At 36.8% G+C, this 14,292-nt stretch overlaps 1 protein-coding gene across 1 annotated transcript in view; it reads right to left on the reverse strand.

The window, feature by feature from the left end:
• IL1RAPL2 (interleukin 1 receptor accessory protein like 2) overlaps positions 1 to 14,292 on the reverse strand; it is a 1,152,078-nt gene that overhangs the window by 149,267 nt on the left and 988,519 nt on the right. The gene's annotated exons all lie outside the window — the stretch shown is intronic.

Genomic DNA, 14,292 nt, shown 5'->3' on the forward strand with positions numbered 1-14,292 from the left:
ATTTGCCCACATCACACAGCAATTTTATGGTAGAGCTGGGACCTTTGACTTGGACACAAGTGAAAAAAAAGTGGCATGAGAATTGTCATACTTAATATTTCTGTTTTCCTTTGTTAGGCAATTTATTCTTCTAATATTTCACTTTTCAATTTATTGAGACTTAATTCACTTATGCTTACTTTACAGACAGTTTCTTTCTTTTTTCCTCCTGAAACACAAATGAATAATCAATTTTACATTTTGGTTAAAACCTTTAAGGGCATTTGTTGAAAAGTTTTGGTTAAAACCTTTAAGGGCATTTGTTGAACGTTATACAATGTTGTTCAAAGTTACATTGTTCAATGTTGAATGTTATACAATGCCTTTCACAGTTCTTACATATAACTCATTTGATAAATAGAGAGGCAGCACAATTTAGTAAAAAAGAGCTCTGAATTTGAAGCCAGAGTTAGTTTTCATCTCAGCACTGATGTGTACTGGTTATGGGGACTTGAGTAAGTTGTTTACTATGTTGGAGCCTTATTTCTACATCTATAAAATGTAAATATTTGATTCTACCTCATGATGGTTCTGTGACAACTGAGGTAATTCATGTAGAGTGCTTGGCAGGGTATCTACACTAATAAATACTTAATAAATGGTGGCCATTCATATTACTTAGCGAAGGGGAGAGTGAATACTTGAAAGTAAGAGGTCCATTCTCACCAGGATGGTCTCAGGGAAGAGTTTAAACAAAAGGTCAAGAGGGGAAATTGAATAGTTTCCCAGCATCCCCTGGAGTTAGAGTTTGGTTAACTTTTTTTTTTTTTTTTTTGCATTTACTGTTAGCTCAATGCCATTTCCAAGAATATCCTGAAATTGTCAAACTAAAAGGAACGTTAGAGATCAATTTGTTCAAACCCCTCATTTTATAGAGTTAGAAAGCAAGGCTGAGAGATAAACTGAACTCACCTTGGCTACAAATCTTGAAGTGGGACCATGCTTTGAGTGTTTAAGGATTTTTTACAATACATTTTCTGTATAATACTTCCTTCCATAAGGAACATCAGATTTCAAACATTGGCACAAAAACATACTCCAAAGCCATATCACATGATTTGAGCATTACCTAGCTATTTGGATTGGCCATGCCACTGTTTCTCTTTTTAGCATTAAAAATCAAATGGATGATAACATAATTTGGGGGTAAACTTGGAGATTTGATTCCTAAAGTGTATGTGGATGATACGTGGTGTGTGTGGGTGTGTGTATCAGGCCTTCCTGCATATATGCTCAGTGAATGAAATATGCAGAAAAGAAAAAGAAAGTCTGTCAAATAGAAGACTGAAAGTAAGTTTACCAAGTCAAAAGCAAACTGCTGTGGCAAGCTGGGCTTTATGGGGTGGGAGATAGTGGCACCTTGGAGTATCCTCTTTCTTTAGGAAAAGGAAATCTGGAGTGGAAACTGAATAGGAAAATGTGTTTTTTTAGCTCCTGACTTTTTCCATGAAATGGCTAATCTCATCTTCTGTTTCCTTGCCATGAAAGTGAAACTGCCATATGAACAAATTGTGCCATTTCAAAAGAACAGAGGGATAAAAATAAGAATCAAGCCTGGAAGCATCCTGAAACAAGGTTCAAGAAATGTTTTTGTAAGTTGCCCAGTTCAGAATACAGAAGACCTGGCAGTGGAGATACTGTGGCTTTTATCCCACTGGTTTGTCTTGCCAAGGCCTGGGCCATTTCCTCCAACACAATGCAGGAAAAAAATTATCTTTGAATGGAAAGACTTTGCATTATTTAGATCACACCCTTCCACTATATCTGATACTAGTCTTTCATTGTGTCTGAGCATTTTTTTAAACATTTATTCATTTTTGAGAGTGAGAGAGACAGACCATGAGCGGGAGAGGGACAGAGAGAGAGGGAAACGCAGAATCTGAAGCAGGCTCCAGGCTCTGAGCTGTCAGCACAGAGCCCGATGCGGGGCTGGAACTCATGGACCATGAGATCATGACCTGAGCTGAAGTCAGATGCTTAACCGACTGAGCCACCCAGGCACCCCTGTGTCTGAGCAATTTTATAACTCTATGAACTATAGAAAACTGATAGCAATGCAAAATAATTTTTATCCATAAACATGTAAATTCTTCTCACTGAATGTCCAATGGTGCCCCCCATACTCTTTGAAAAAAGCCAGTTTGCCTCCATTTGTACATCTATTTCAATATTCCTAATCCATAAATATGACTCTTTTTTTCTTGAATCTGTTGTGTAATACCTCAACTATTTCCTCATTAATGAGTGAAAGTCTTTAGCATTTGTTCATTTTTATATTTGTATGAGAGTCATGATTTTACATATTTTGGTAAAATTATCTTTTAACAATAACCATGTCATGCATATAATAATCCCCTAGCCCTTGGTTATCTAGACAACATATGCAGCAGATAGCAGATTTTAAAAGTTAAGAAGGCTCTGGCTAATAATTCAGACCCTTCAGATGTAGTTATTGGCAAGTCGTGATTTCCTCAAGCTTGGTGGACTAATCTTTGTTGAGGTAGAATAATAAGCAAGCTGGGTATTTTCATTTTTGAAATGGGCTTTGAGACCAATGCACCATAGCATCAAAGCAGCTCCTGCAGAACAGCCTGCAAGCTTATTTGCAAAAGGTGCAAAAGTTACAGTCAGCACCAGGAACATGCTCCTCCGCCTTCCACCCTACCCCCTTCATCCACAGACACAGAAGCTCCAGTAAAATAAAGGATTCCACTGACATAGATAGTCTTGCCTGAACAGAAAAAGTAAACTTTCACAGAGATATTGTAGTCAAGGATTTCAGCAACTTAGGTGCCATTCCTGAACCTGCCATATGTAGAATGGCTGAGGAAAGCTGACTTTGTGAAGCCAACTAGCTTCCTTAATTATTGAATGGGATTGTGGGACACATGCTGAGAACACACTTTTGGGCCTATTCACACCCAAGCTAAAAAATGATGTGATAAAACAGTTTTCATCGGGGTTCAGGGATACATATGATTTCAAATGATGATCAGCACAACTTCTTGCCATCCAGGGAACAACCTTCTGACTTTCCAATGTTTTCAAGTAACAAAATTATCTCTTAAAGAATAGAAAGAGAACTTCAGGTTGAAAGTAGATGAGATGTGTGTGTGTGGTGGTGGGGGGGGGGCGGTAAGGAGTAATGGGATAAGTGTTGGCCAGGTGGGGCTGGGAAACATTACAAGTATTTGTGGCTCAAATGTCAATTCCTAGAATTCCTTCCATGTTTTCTAGCTTAAAGCAGCATTGACTGACAGAATATTGCATTGGGCTTCAGGAAATATAGGTCATTCCCTTCTCTCTGCCAGTGATTACTGTGTTATAGTAGGGTAGTCACTTAGCTTCTATGGAGTTTTGATATTTTTTTAAAAATTTTTTTTAACGTGTATTTATTTTTGAGACAGAGACAGACAGAGCATGAACAGGGGAGGGGCAGAGAGAGAGGGAGACACAGAATCTGAAACAGGCTCCAGGCTCTGAGCTGTCCGCACAGAGCCCGACACGGGGCTCGAACTCACGGACCGTGAGATCATGACCTGAGCCAAAGTCGGACCCTTAACCAACCAAGCCACCCAGGCGCCCCTGGGGTTTTGATTTTTTACTTGTAAACTAGAGTTGTAAGTGTAAAATGGATAATACTTGTTCTGAACTGGGAAAAATAATCTTTAAAGGAGTAATTTAGAAGATGATGTTTAAACATAAGTCATTATGGATGATACAAGTTTTTTAAAAACTTTATTTAAATAAAGCAATAAAAGTCTCACCCAAAGTGCAGTCTTAATTTAGAAAATTAAGATTTCCTAAAAGGCTGTCAGGGCTTACAAAAAAAAAAAAAAGCCTTTTAAAGTACATAACAGGCTTGCTTTTCAGTTAAATCCCATTAAAACAGTAATAGATAACTAGAAAGACAGTTTCTGAGATTAAGTGAAAAACTGTGTCCCTCTTATTTTTATTTTGTTTTCTTGTCATTAGTCCTGCAGATTACTGCGCCGAACTTCAGACTTACTGAGTGAGAATCTTCAGTGAAAGGAGAAACAGGAGTCTGTATTCTATACAATTTCTCCAAGTGTTTCTGATGTGTACTGAAATGTGGGAACTGCTAGGCTTTGAAAACAGGAGTAATTTTAAAAACAGGTAGAGAATAATATCTCAATGTGTTTCAAATGACTATTCTGGAGAATTTTTAATTTTTGGTATATTTATTTTAAAACCTAATAAAAATTTTCACCTCTTAAGCACAATTGCCATTGACTATGCTTATCTTTTAAATCTTCCCCCAAAACTGAAGAGTCTGAAATTTACATTCATTATGCCTGAAAAGGTATGGGTAGCCTGAAAACTACCATCACATTTACTTTCCTCTTTTTTCCATTGTTTTGGGCTAGAGAGGGAGTTCTGGGTATGTCAGTACAAGTTCCACCTGGGACCACTCTGAACTCAGATAATAGATTTAATGAGCTTGAAATGGGTTGTTGACCTTCTTCCAACTCATTAATGCCTTTGGCAGCTTTCCTTATTTCTCCCTGTCATGCTCCTTCCAAACACACCTTCTTGTGGCATTTCACTGACAAAAGGATGTGTGTACACCTCAATAATTCAAAACACCCTTTTCAAAGGCTCATCTGACACAAAAAAAGCAAGGTTTGAAAGCATTTCATTGCATCCCTGCTTTTGTCTTATGTCAGGTCGCTCCTATTCTGAAATGTATAATAGTTCAGAGGACCTGTAAGTCTGTCTAATATATTCAATAATACATGCTTTACCTGCCTGTCTTTGGACCAGCAAAGCATATGCCAGCTAAGGTTTTTAACAGAATTTAAATAAAGCACTCCTAAAGTAATGGGCTATAAATTCAGATTAACAAGCATTGACAGATTCTAACACACTGAACTTATTTTTCTCTTTTGAGCTATGATGCAGTGGAGAATATTTGAATGGCTCTCTAAACATCTGTAGGTAGTTTTTAGAAGTCTGAACTGATGTTTGAATCTGCAAGGACAATGATTTCTGCTTTTTTCTACGTATTCCAACTCACCCTGAGCTCTCTTCTCTGAAGATACTCAGAGGCAGCTCCACAGTGAATAGTTTATTGCTCTCTAATTGCTATATTGGGGGATGTTAAACTCTCAACTGTCCAGCCTGTAGGCACTTGGGGGAAATAATCTGCTTCTCCAAATAATCTGCTTCTTCTCTATCCCCCCAAACCCTTAGCGCACAGTGGACAGTTAGGAAAGGTTTGTTGATTGATTTGAGAAAAATATGCTCCAAATCATAATGTGTTGGGTAGTTAAAAGATGAAATGGAATTTTTTAAGTTGTTGTAAAGCAAATGAGTCTGGAGATGTCAGCATGCCTATTGAAATTAAATACACATAATAAGAGGTCTAGTCATTGTGGCCATATCCACAGGCAGAATTCATTGTTCCTTATCCTGTGCTTCCACAGAATGTATTTAGCACTTTACTGATCATGCCTTGTAATATAGTTCCACACAGATTTTTCATACCCATTTGACTATGAACTTGTTGGAGTTATAGATTTGCTTACTAATCTTTAATATCTCCAGGACCTAGCACAGAGCTGGCACAAAGGAAACAATCAATTAGTATTTTGTGATACGTATGTATACATGTTTTATATATGATTCAGATTAGGACCCTTCATCATTATTTTCATTAGAAAGTAAGAATGCAAATGGTTTCCTAGGCTCCTTTCAGATGCGACTACTATAGTTCCATAAATATCATATAGAAATTTAAGTTAGCAAAATTCAAATAAGACAATTGTGTCTAAATACAAGATATAAACAAGTTTTTTTTTTTTTTTTAATTCTGATGTGAAGGTTCACTCTGTGGTGACTATGTAAAAAAGACTTATTCTCTTTCCTATCATAAATAATTATCATTTATTGTCTACTGCATGTCAGGCATTGTGGCAGGTACTTTTGTACACATTAAGTATTTAATTTAATTTAATTTAATTTAATTCTCAAAACCACCTTTCTACATAAGTATAATTAGTAATATGTTTCAAATGAGAAAACTGAAGCTCAAAGAGTTTGACTTGTTGAAAATCACACAGAAAATTAGTAGCAGAGCTATCCATGGAAATTATCCTTGGTTATGAATTCATGCCATGTCAGTGTGACTCCAGAGCCTAACTTTGGGATTTGATGTTATCACTATTGGAAAAATGAGCTACCAAATGGCTAGCCTCAACTCTCTCAGTATATAGGTTCCAGCCCCATATCTAAAGATGAATGATACTAATACAAATTACCTTGAATACCATTTCCTTCCACTCTTATATAGGTGATCTCTGATTAGAAAGGGTATCTGGGGAAGACCAGAGGGCAAACACTAAGCACAAAAGGGAAACTTGAAGTGGGAGTTGTAGATACAGTTAATGGATTAGTGGAGATACTAATGAGAAGGATTTACCAGTATTCATGGATTGATTGCATGTTTGTATATAAGCCTCAGGTGAGTTATAAGAACTGGTGGGGTTCCCTTGCTGCATCTTTTTGAGCTGCCTCCTTTTAAGATACCTCTCCAAACACTGTGACTCTGCAACATTGTACCACATAGACCAAGTGGCAGCATTAGTTTGGGACAATCACTCGGCATGATACAGCCCCAGACTACCTTCAACTTCATGTGGAGCCACTCTGGTTTCTTTTCACTCTTCTCCAACCACACTGGCCTCATTTTAGGTCGTTGACTGGGTGAAGTTCTTTCCTTCTTCAGGGCCTCCAACCTGTTTTTAAGTCCTTCCTAGAATGCTCTTTCCCCACATATTCATTGGCTAACTCCAAGTCACCCTTTGAGTCTCAGCTTAAATTTCCTTCCATGAAAAGACCTTTCCTTAGGTACACATTGACCCAATTTAGAATATATTCCTCTTACTATTCTTTCTTACTGCACCCTATTCTTTTAATTCATAACCTGTTACTATTAGTCTTCATGTTTATTTTTGTCTTTGTATAATGTCTATTTTATATTTTTAATGTTTATTTATGTTTGAGAGAGAGAGAGAGAGCATGAGCAGGGGAAAGGAAGAAAGAGAATGGGGGACAGAGGATCCAAAGCAGGCTCTGTGCTCACAGCATTGAGCCTGACATGGGGCTTGAACCCATTAAACATAAGATCATAACCTGAGCTGAAGTTTGACGCTCAACCGACTGAGCCACTCAGGCACCCCTGTTTAATGTCTATCTTTAAAACTGAACTCTGAGCTCCACAAAGATAGGGGCCATATTTTTTTAAATCATCAATTGTATTCTTAACAGATGATAGTATGATTTATTTATGACAGGTGCTCAATAAATGTTTCTTGAATAAATGAGTAAGTCACCATACTTAGGGAAGGATCTTCATGTAGTGATCAGAGACAGTAATTTTACTTAGATTCATCTAATCTATAGAGTGTCCAAGTGAAACTTCTTCCTAGAACTGGAAGAAACTGCTCCTCTGTTGTAGTTTATTAGATTACATCTGGAATATCAGGCCCACATTTAAAATTTTGAAAAAAAAAAAAACTAACTAATTAATTAAAATTTTGAAAAACTGAAGTGTACTCAGCAAAAGGGTACTAGAATCATTAGTGGGACAGAAAATGAACACTTATCATGCTACTACTATATCAAACACTATACTAGGTAAGTATATGTTAAAATTAAATGAGTTATTATGTGTAACACATGAAGAATGATATTTAGCCCATAATATTAAATAAGGATTACCTGTCAATTCTCATAAAACCTGATAATGTGATAGTAATCATTTCCCCCCATTTTACAGTTCATATATTAGAGAGTCAGTGTTTGAACCCAGAAGTATATAATTCCAAAGAAAAGGGTACAGGTTGTAAGACAAACTCGTGAGAAACAAACAGATGTGGAAACTATGGGTTTTCAATCTTGAGAAGAGCTTTGGGGTGGTGACTGTCATAGGTGGTTGGGCAATGGTAGCTGTATTTAAAATGTAAACAACTGTCATATAGAAAATGATTAAGCCTATTCAATATTACTGAAAGGAGTAAAAGTAGTAGTGATGGTTATAGCGTTATAACCAACCCAGAAAGTAACTTTTTTAAAACTCAGCACCCTTCAAGAATGGAAAAGTCTGCTTTTGTAGGATGCAAGTTTCTTGTCACCAGACACACTTAAAAAAAGTCTAAATGGCCATTTGTTCTAGGTTCTATAGAAAGGATAATTTCAATGGTAGAGAAGATGAAGAGATTACCTCAATGAACCCTATTTACTCTCAGATTATATAATTGAAAGATGACAAAAATATAACGACACATCCCATTTATAATACCCAGAATGAAAATGTCAGAAGACAGAAAAATTCCTGCTGAGAAATACATTCCTGCTGTTCTAGTAGTGTCAGACAGCTGCTATGTATTTAGCTATGCATTTTTTCACAGGACATGATGCTTAGCTTAATTGGTATTTTGAAAATCCTAGGCAGTCTGTATATTTCTATTATTATTATTATTATTAATTACTTATAATCATCTCGTAAAATGACATTATTTACTTTGTTACTACTGAATACATATTTAAAATATATGTAATTTTGTAAATGAATGTTTTAAAACATTTGATTGTCAAGCCATTATCAAATTTGCTATAATTGTGATTTCCTTAAAAAGGCAGAGGACTTGAAATGAGTCAAGTGGAATTTTCCAATTTGGAGAACTGTCAAAGAATCCTTACTAGAAGCATTTAACATTGCTTGGTACTAATGACAGAGGAGTGCGTACAACCAAACTAAACAAAATCATTGCTCCCACCTCCCCCACATATATACATACATATTTAGGCCACAGGGAATACTTGGATGCTTCTTTGGAGCACTGGGTGTAGTGAATGTAGTAAGCTACACAGATGGTAAAAGTAATGGCCCTGTCAGTAGTATCTGAGGACATGTAGGAGGTAGTAGCTATAGAGAACCAGAGAATAAAGACTCTCCTCTCTGGGGATGTAACTGTAGACCAATAGTCACATTTACAGTTATCTTAAGCCAAACACCTACAATCAGTAATTGTGAAAGTTTGGCAACTGTTTTAAAAAGCACTGGGTGTTGTATGGACACCAATTTGATGATAAATTTCATATTTAAAAAAATAAAAATAAATAAATTGAACTGGGACAGATTAATAGGAGAAAATCAAATTCTGAGTCTCCCTCTCTCTCTGCCCCTCCCCCCTACTCACACTCTGCTTCTCTCCCTCAAAATAAATAAACATTAAAAAAAAGAGATAAGGGACATAGAGTAGACTTTGATCAAACAGGCCTTGCTAGGTTCCTCCCTATCTACCACCGCTAGTTAATATTGTAACGTAGTTACCTATGGTCAGAGCTCTCTTCCTGAAGAGGGTCCTCTATTTAAGTTGTTTTAGGCAGTTAGGTGGGAGGTCAAAGTTTCTTCCTCTTTTGGGCCTTGATTATTTTTAGCTTGAAATAAGCTGCATGTCAAAGTGACACATTTTGGGGTAGACTGCCCTTGGCCCCTACAGTTGCAGAATAACATAAGTGTACTTAGTTCCATTGAACTGCATGCTTAAAAATGGTTAAAATGAGCATCCAACTCTTGATTTCAGCTCAGGTCATGATCTCATGGTTGTGAGATCCAGCTCCTTGTCAGGCTCCACGAGGAGCACAGAGTCTGCTTAAGATTCTCTCTCCCTCTGCCCCTCCTCCACTGTACTCTCTCTCTCTCTCACAAAAAAAAATGGTTAAAAGGGTTAAATTTATGCATATGTTTTGTGTTAGCACAATAAAAAGTACGTGAATACAGTGCCTTTTAAATAAAAAACAGTTGTTTAAAAGAAAAAGTAGATATAGATTCTATACATGTCTTTTCCCTGTTGACTAGCATTTGTCTATCTTGTTGAAAGTTTTAGAGTTCACGTTCATCCATTCAACATTCACCAAATCCTTTACTGAGTCCTTCAGACCTTTTTTCTTTCTTTCGTTTTTTTGGAAAGGATCACATGCAAAGAAGCATCCATTTTACCTTGAAATTGTTTGAGCCTTAGTCCAAAAAAGAAAGGCCTCACTGCTGAGAGGAGACATACTTGATTAAAAACCAATGGGCTTACATGATGCCTTAAATTCACACTATTAAACATTACTTTGGCTTGAGGTTTTGAAGGTTCATTTATTAATTGAACAAATATTTGTCCTAGTAAGGGACCTTCTGAGATAAATTTGTCCATTACTAAATCTTCAGACAAGCCTCATCCAAAATGTTTCAAAACAATTTGGAGTCCTCAAAGCAAGTATCTATGTGCTCATGATACTGCATGTATTCCTTAAATACCTGTTGAGATTAGATATATTTATGCCACATTTAGAAACCCTTTCCTGGGGAGCTAAAAAAAAGTGTCAGGAGAAGAGAAACTGCAGGTGTACCTTTATGTTAATGTCATGTTGAAGTATTTTAGACCAAATCAAATAAGTTTCTTTGCCTTTAGGAATCTCCTGGTCTTTCCAAAATGGCTAACAGAAGAACCTTTAAGCCCACTATGTGTTTGAAATCCTCAGAGGTCAATGCCATTGTTTTGATTTCATGTTGGTTGATGATTCTCATGGATGATTCTAAAGTTGATAGCTTTAGAACATGCTTGAACAGATACTTTCGAAATATCTTGTTGATTTTTAATAATCACCTTCAGCTTATTTATAAAAAAATTATTTTTGAAGTTCCTATCATTTTATTTATTTATTTTAAAATGTTTATTTATTTACTTATTGAGAGAGAGGGCATGAGAAAGGGAGGAGAGAAAGAGAGAGAGAATCCCAAGCAGGCTCCATGCTGTCAGTGCAGAACCCAATGCAGGGCTCAATCCCACAAATTTTAAGATCAGGACCTGAGCTGAAATTAAGAGTTGGAAGCTCTGGGACAAAAACAGACACTCAGATCAATGGAACAGAATAGAGAACCCAGAAATGGACCCACAAACATATGGCCAACTAATCTTTGACAAAGCAGGAAAGCATATCCAATGGAATAAAGACAGTTTCTTCATCAAGTGGTGCTGGGAAAACTGGACAGCGATATGCAGAAGAATGAACCTGGACCATTTTCTTACACCATACACAATAATAAACCCAAAATGGATGAAAGACCTCAATGTAAGACAGGAAGCCATCAAAATCCTTGAGGAGAAAGCAGGAAAAAACCTCTTTGATCTTGCCTGCAGCAACTTCTTACTCAACATGTCTCTGAAAGCAAGGGAAACAAAAAGCCAAAATGCACTACTGGGACCTGATCAAAAAAAACCAAAAAACCAAAACCAAAACCAAAACCAAAACCAAAACAAACAAACAAACAAAAAAAAACACTTCTGCACAGCAAAGGAAACAATCAGCAAAACTAAAAGGCAGCTGATGGAATGGGAAAAGATATTTTCAAAGGACATATCAGATAAAGGGTTAGTATCCAAAATGTATAAAGAACTTATCAAACTCAACACCCAAAAAACAAATAATCCAGTGAAGAAATGGGCAAAAGACATGAACAGACACTTCTCCAAAGAAGACATCCAGATGGCCAACCAACACATGAGAAAATGCTCAACATCACTCATTATCAGGAAAATACAAATCAAAACCACAATGAGATACCACCTCACACCTGTCAGAATGGCTAACATTAACAACTCAGGCAACAACAGATGTTGGCAAGGATGCAGAGAAAGAGGAACCGTTTTGCACTATTGGTGGGAATGCAAACTGGTTCAGCCACTCTGGAAAACAGTATGGAGGTTCCTCAAAAAACTAAAAACAGAACTATGCTCTGACCCAGCAATTTCACTACTAGGTATTTATCCAAGGGATACAGGTATGCTGCTTCAAAGGGACACATGCACCCCCATGTTTATAGCAGCACTATCAACAATAGCCAAAGTATGGAAAGTGCCCAAATGTCCATTGATGGATGAATGGATAAAGAAGATGTGGTGTGTACACACACACACAGACACACACACACACACACACACACACACACACACACACGATGGAGTATTACTTGGCTATCAAAAATAATGAAATCTTACCATTTGCAACTACGTGGATGGAACGAGAAGGTATAATGCTAAGTGAAATTAGAGAAAGACAAATATTTGAATTCACTCATATGAGTACTTTAAGATACAAAACAGATGAACATAAGTGAAAGGAAGTAAAAATAATATAAAAACAGGGAGTTTGACAAAACCTAAGGAACTCTTAAATATGGCCAACAAACTGAAGGTTACGGGATGGGTTGTTGGAGGCGGGATGGGCTAAATGGGTAAGGGGTATTAAGGAATCTACTCCTGAAATCATTGTTGCACTATATGCTAACTACCTTGGATGTAAATTAAAAAATAAATTAAATAAAATGGTAAAAAAAAGAGTCAGAATCTTAACCAACTGAGCCACCCAGAAGTACCCTTCATTTTTTAAAATATAATTTATTGTCAAATTGGTTTCCATACAACAAGTACCCATCATTTTTAATGCTATACTTTTAATTGGCTTGACATTTGGAGATAGTTATATTCCCTTCTAGAAGAAATTTTTTTCCTTCTACTTAACCAAGGTCATAGGAGATGAAAGGTGATGTAATATAATAGTTAAAAGTATGAACTCTGGAATCAGATAAAGTGTGTTTGAAATCCCAGTCTGCCATTTACTAGCTGTAAGATTTACTTACAGTTTAACTTACTTAAGCATTTCTAAGCCTAGCTTTCATTATTTGTAAAATGAGGATAATAGTATTTTTTTTTTTTATGAAAATGAGATGAGGTAAGTCGTATAAAGAGCTTTAACACTGGACCTGGACATATTAGGTACTCCGTTAGTGACTGCTGTTACTTTTTTTATTATAATGCAATGTATGTGGAGGCTAAAGTGCCATGAGACCTCCTCCATTATTTATTAATTGTGTATTCTGGTCCAAATTGCTTCACTTCTCTGAATCTCAGTTTCCTCATCTGCAACATCAGGATGATAGTAATGCTTAACTATATTTTTGTAAAGAGTAAATAACATAATGAATATAAATCACTTAGCACATAGTAGGAGCTCTATAATTATTAGCTTAAAGAAAACAACAGCAAAATAAAAAATCTCTTCATTTTAATGAGACCCTTTCCTAAATGGTCTGGTTCCTGATTTTAAGTCATCTGGTTGATTAAGTATTGTATTTCTTTTTTTTAAATTTTTTAATGTTTATTTACTTTTGAGAGAGAGAGACAGAGTGTGAGCAGGAAGGGGCAGAGAGAGGAGACACAGAATCTGAAGCAGGCTCCAGGATCCGAGCTGTCAGCACAGAGCCCCCACGTGGGGCTTGTACTCACAGACCATGAGATCCTGACAGCCAAAGTCGGAAGCTTAACCCACTGAGCCACCCAGGTGCTCCATTAAGTGTTGTATTTCTACAACAGTATGAGAACTATAAGATCAACAACTACTTTTCTCTATACCTGAGCGATACAGAGACCTAGGTTCCCATATCCTAGAGAGCTAACATCATTTAGTCCCATGCCATTATGGAGATGACATCTAAATCTACATTTCCTGCCCGATTTCTCCTCTGAGTTCCAAACTCTTATATCTTCTTTACATCTATCTTCTTTACATCTCCTCCTGGAGGCTACTAGGCATTTCAAAATTAGGATGGCTTTAAAAATAAACCTTCATTAAGGAGAACCTAGATAGCTCATTCGGCTAAGCATCCAACTCTTGGTTTAGGCTCTAGATCTCATGCTCTGTGAAATTGAGCCCCACATCCAGCATGAGGCCTGCTTAGGATTCTCTCTTTCCTCTCTCTGTGCCTCTCTCTCTTTCTTTATCAAAATAAATAAATTAATTTAAAAAATAAAAATTAACCTTCATCATATAACTAGCCAAAAATCTATGGCATATCCTTTGCTCCATTGTTCCTCTTACCAGAGTCTTGAAACTACATCCAAAGCATACCTTTAATATATCTATTTCTTTCTCACCTGCTACAATTCTCAGCCAAGTCTCCTTCATCTCTCACCTGGACAACTGCTAAAAGCATCTCAATTGGTCTGACTGCCTCTATGCTTGGCCTTTATATCTGGGAAGAGCATGAGGCAGCTCTGTGCTGGCAACACAGTCCCTGAATGGGTTAAAATCTGGAGGCCATCTGCTGATACATTTGCAGTAGTTGGGACAACAAGTCCCTTGTTGAAGGGAAATGTGAACAATGCAATTCTATGTTCA

This window comes from Panthera pardus, unplaced genomic scaffold, assembly GCF_024362965.1.
Source record: "Panthera pardus isolate Hobbes unplaced genomic scaffold, ASM2436296v1 HiC_scaffold_27, whole genome shotgun sequence".
Taxonomy (NCBI): domain Eukaryota; kingdom Metazoa; phylum Chordata; class Mammalia; order Carnivora; family Felidae; genus Panthera; species Panthera pardus.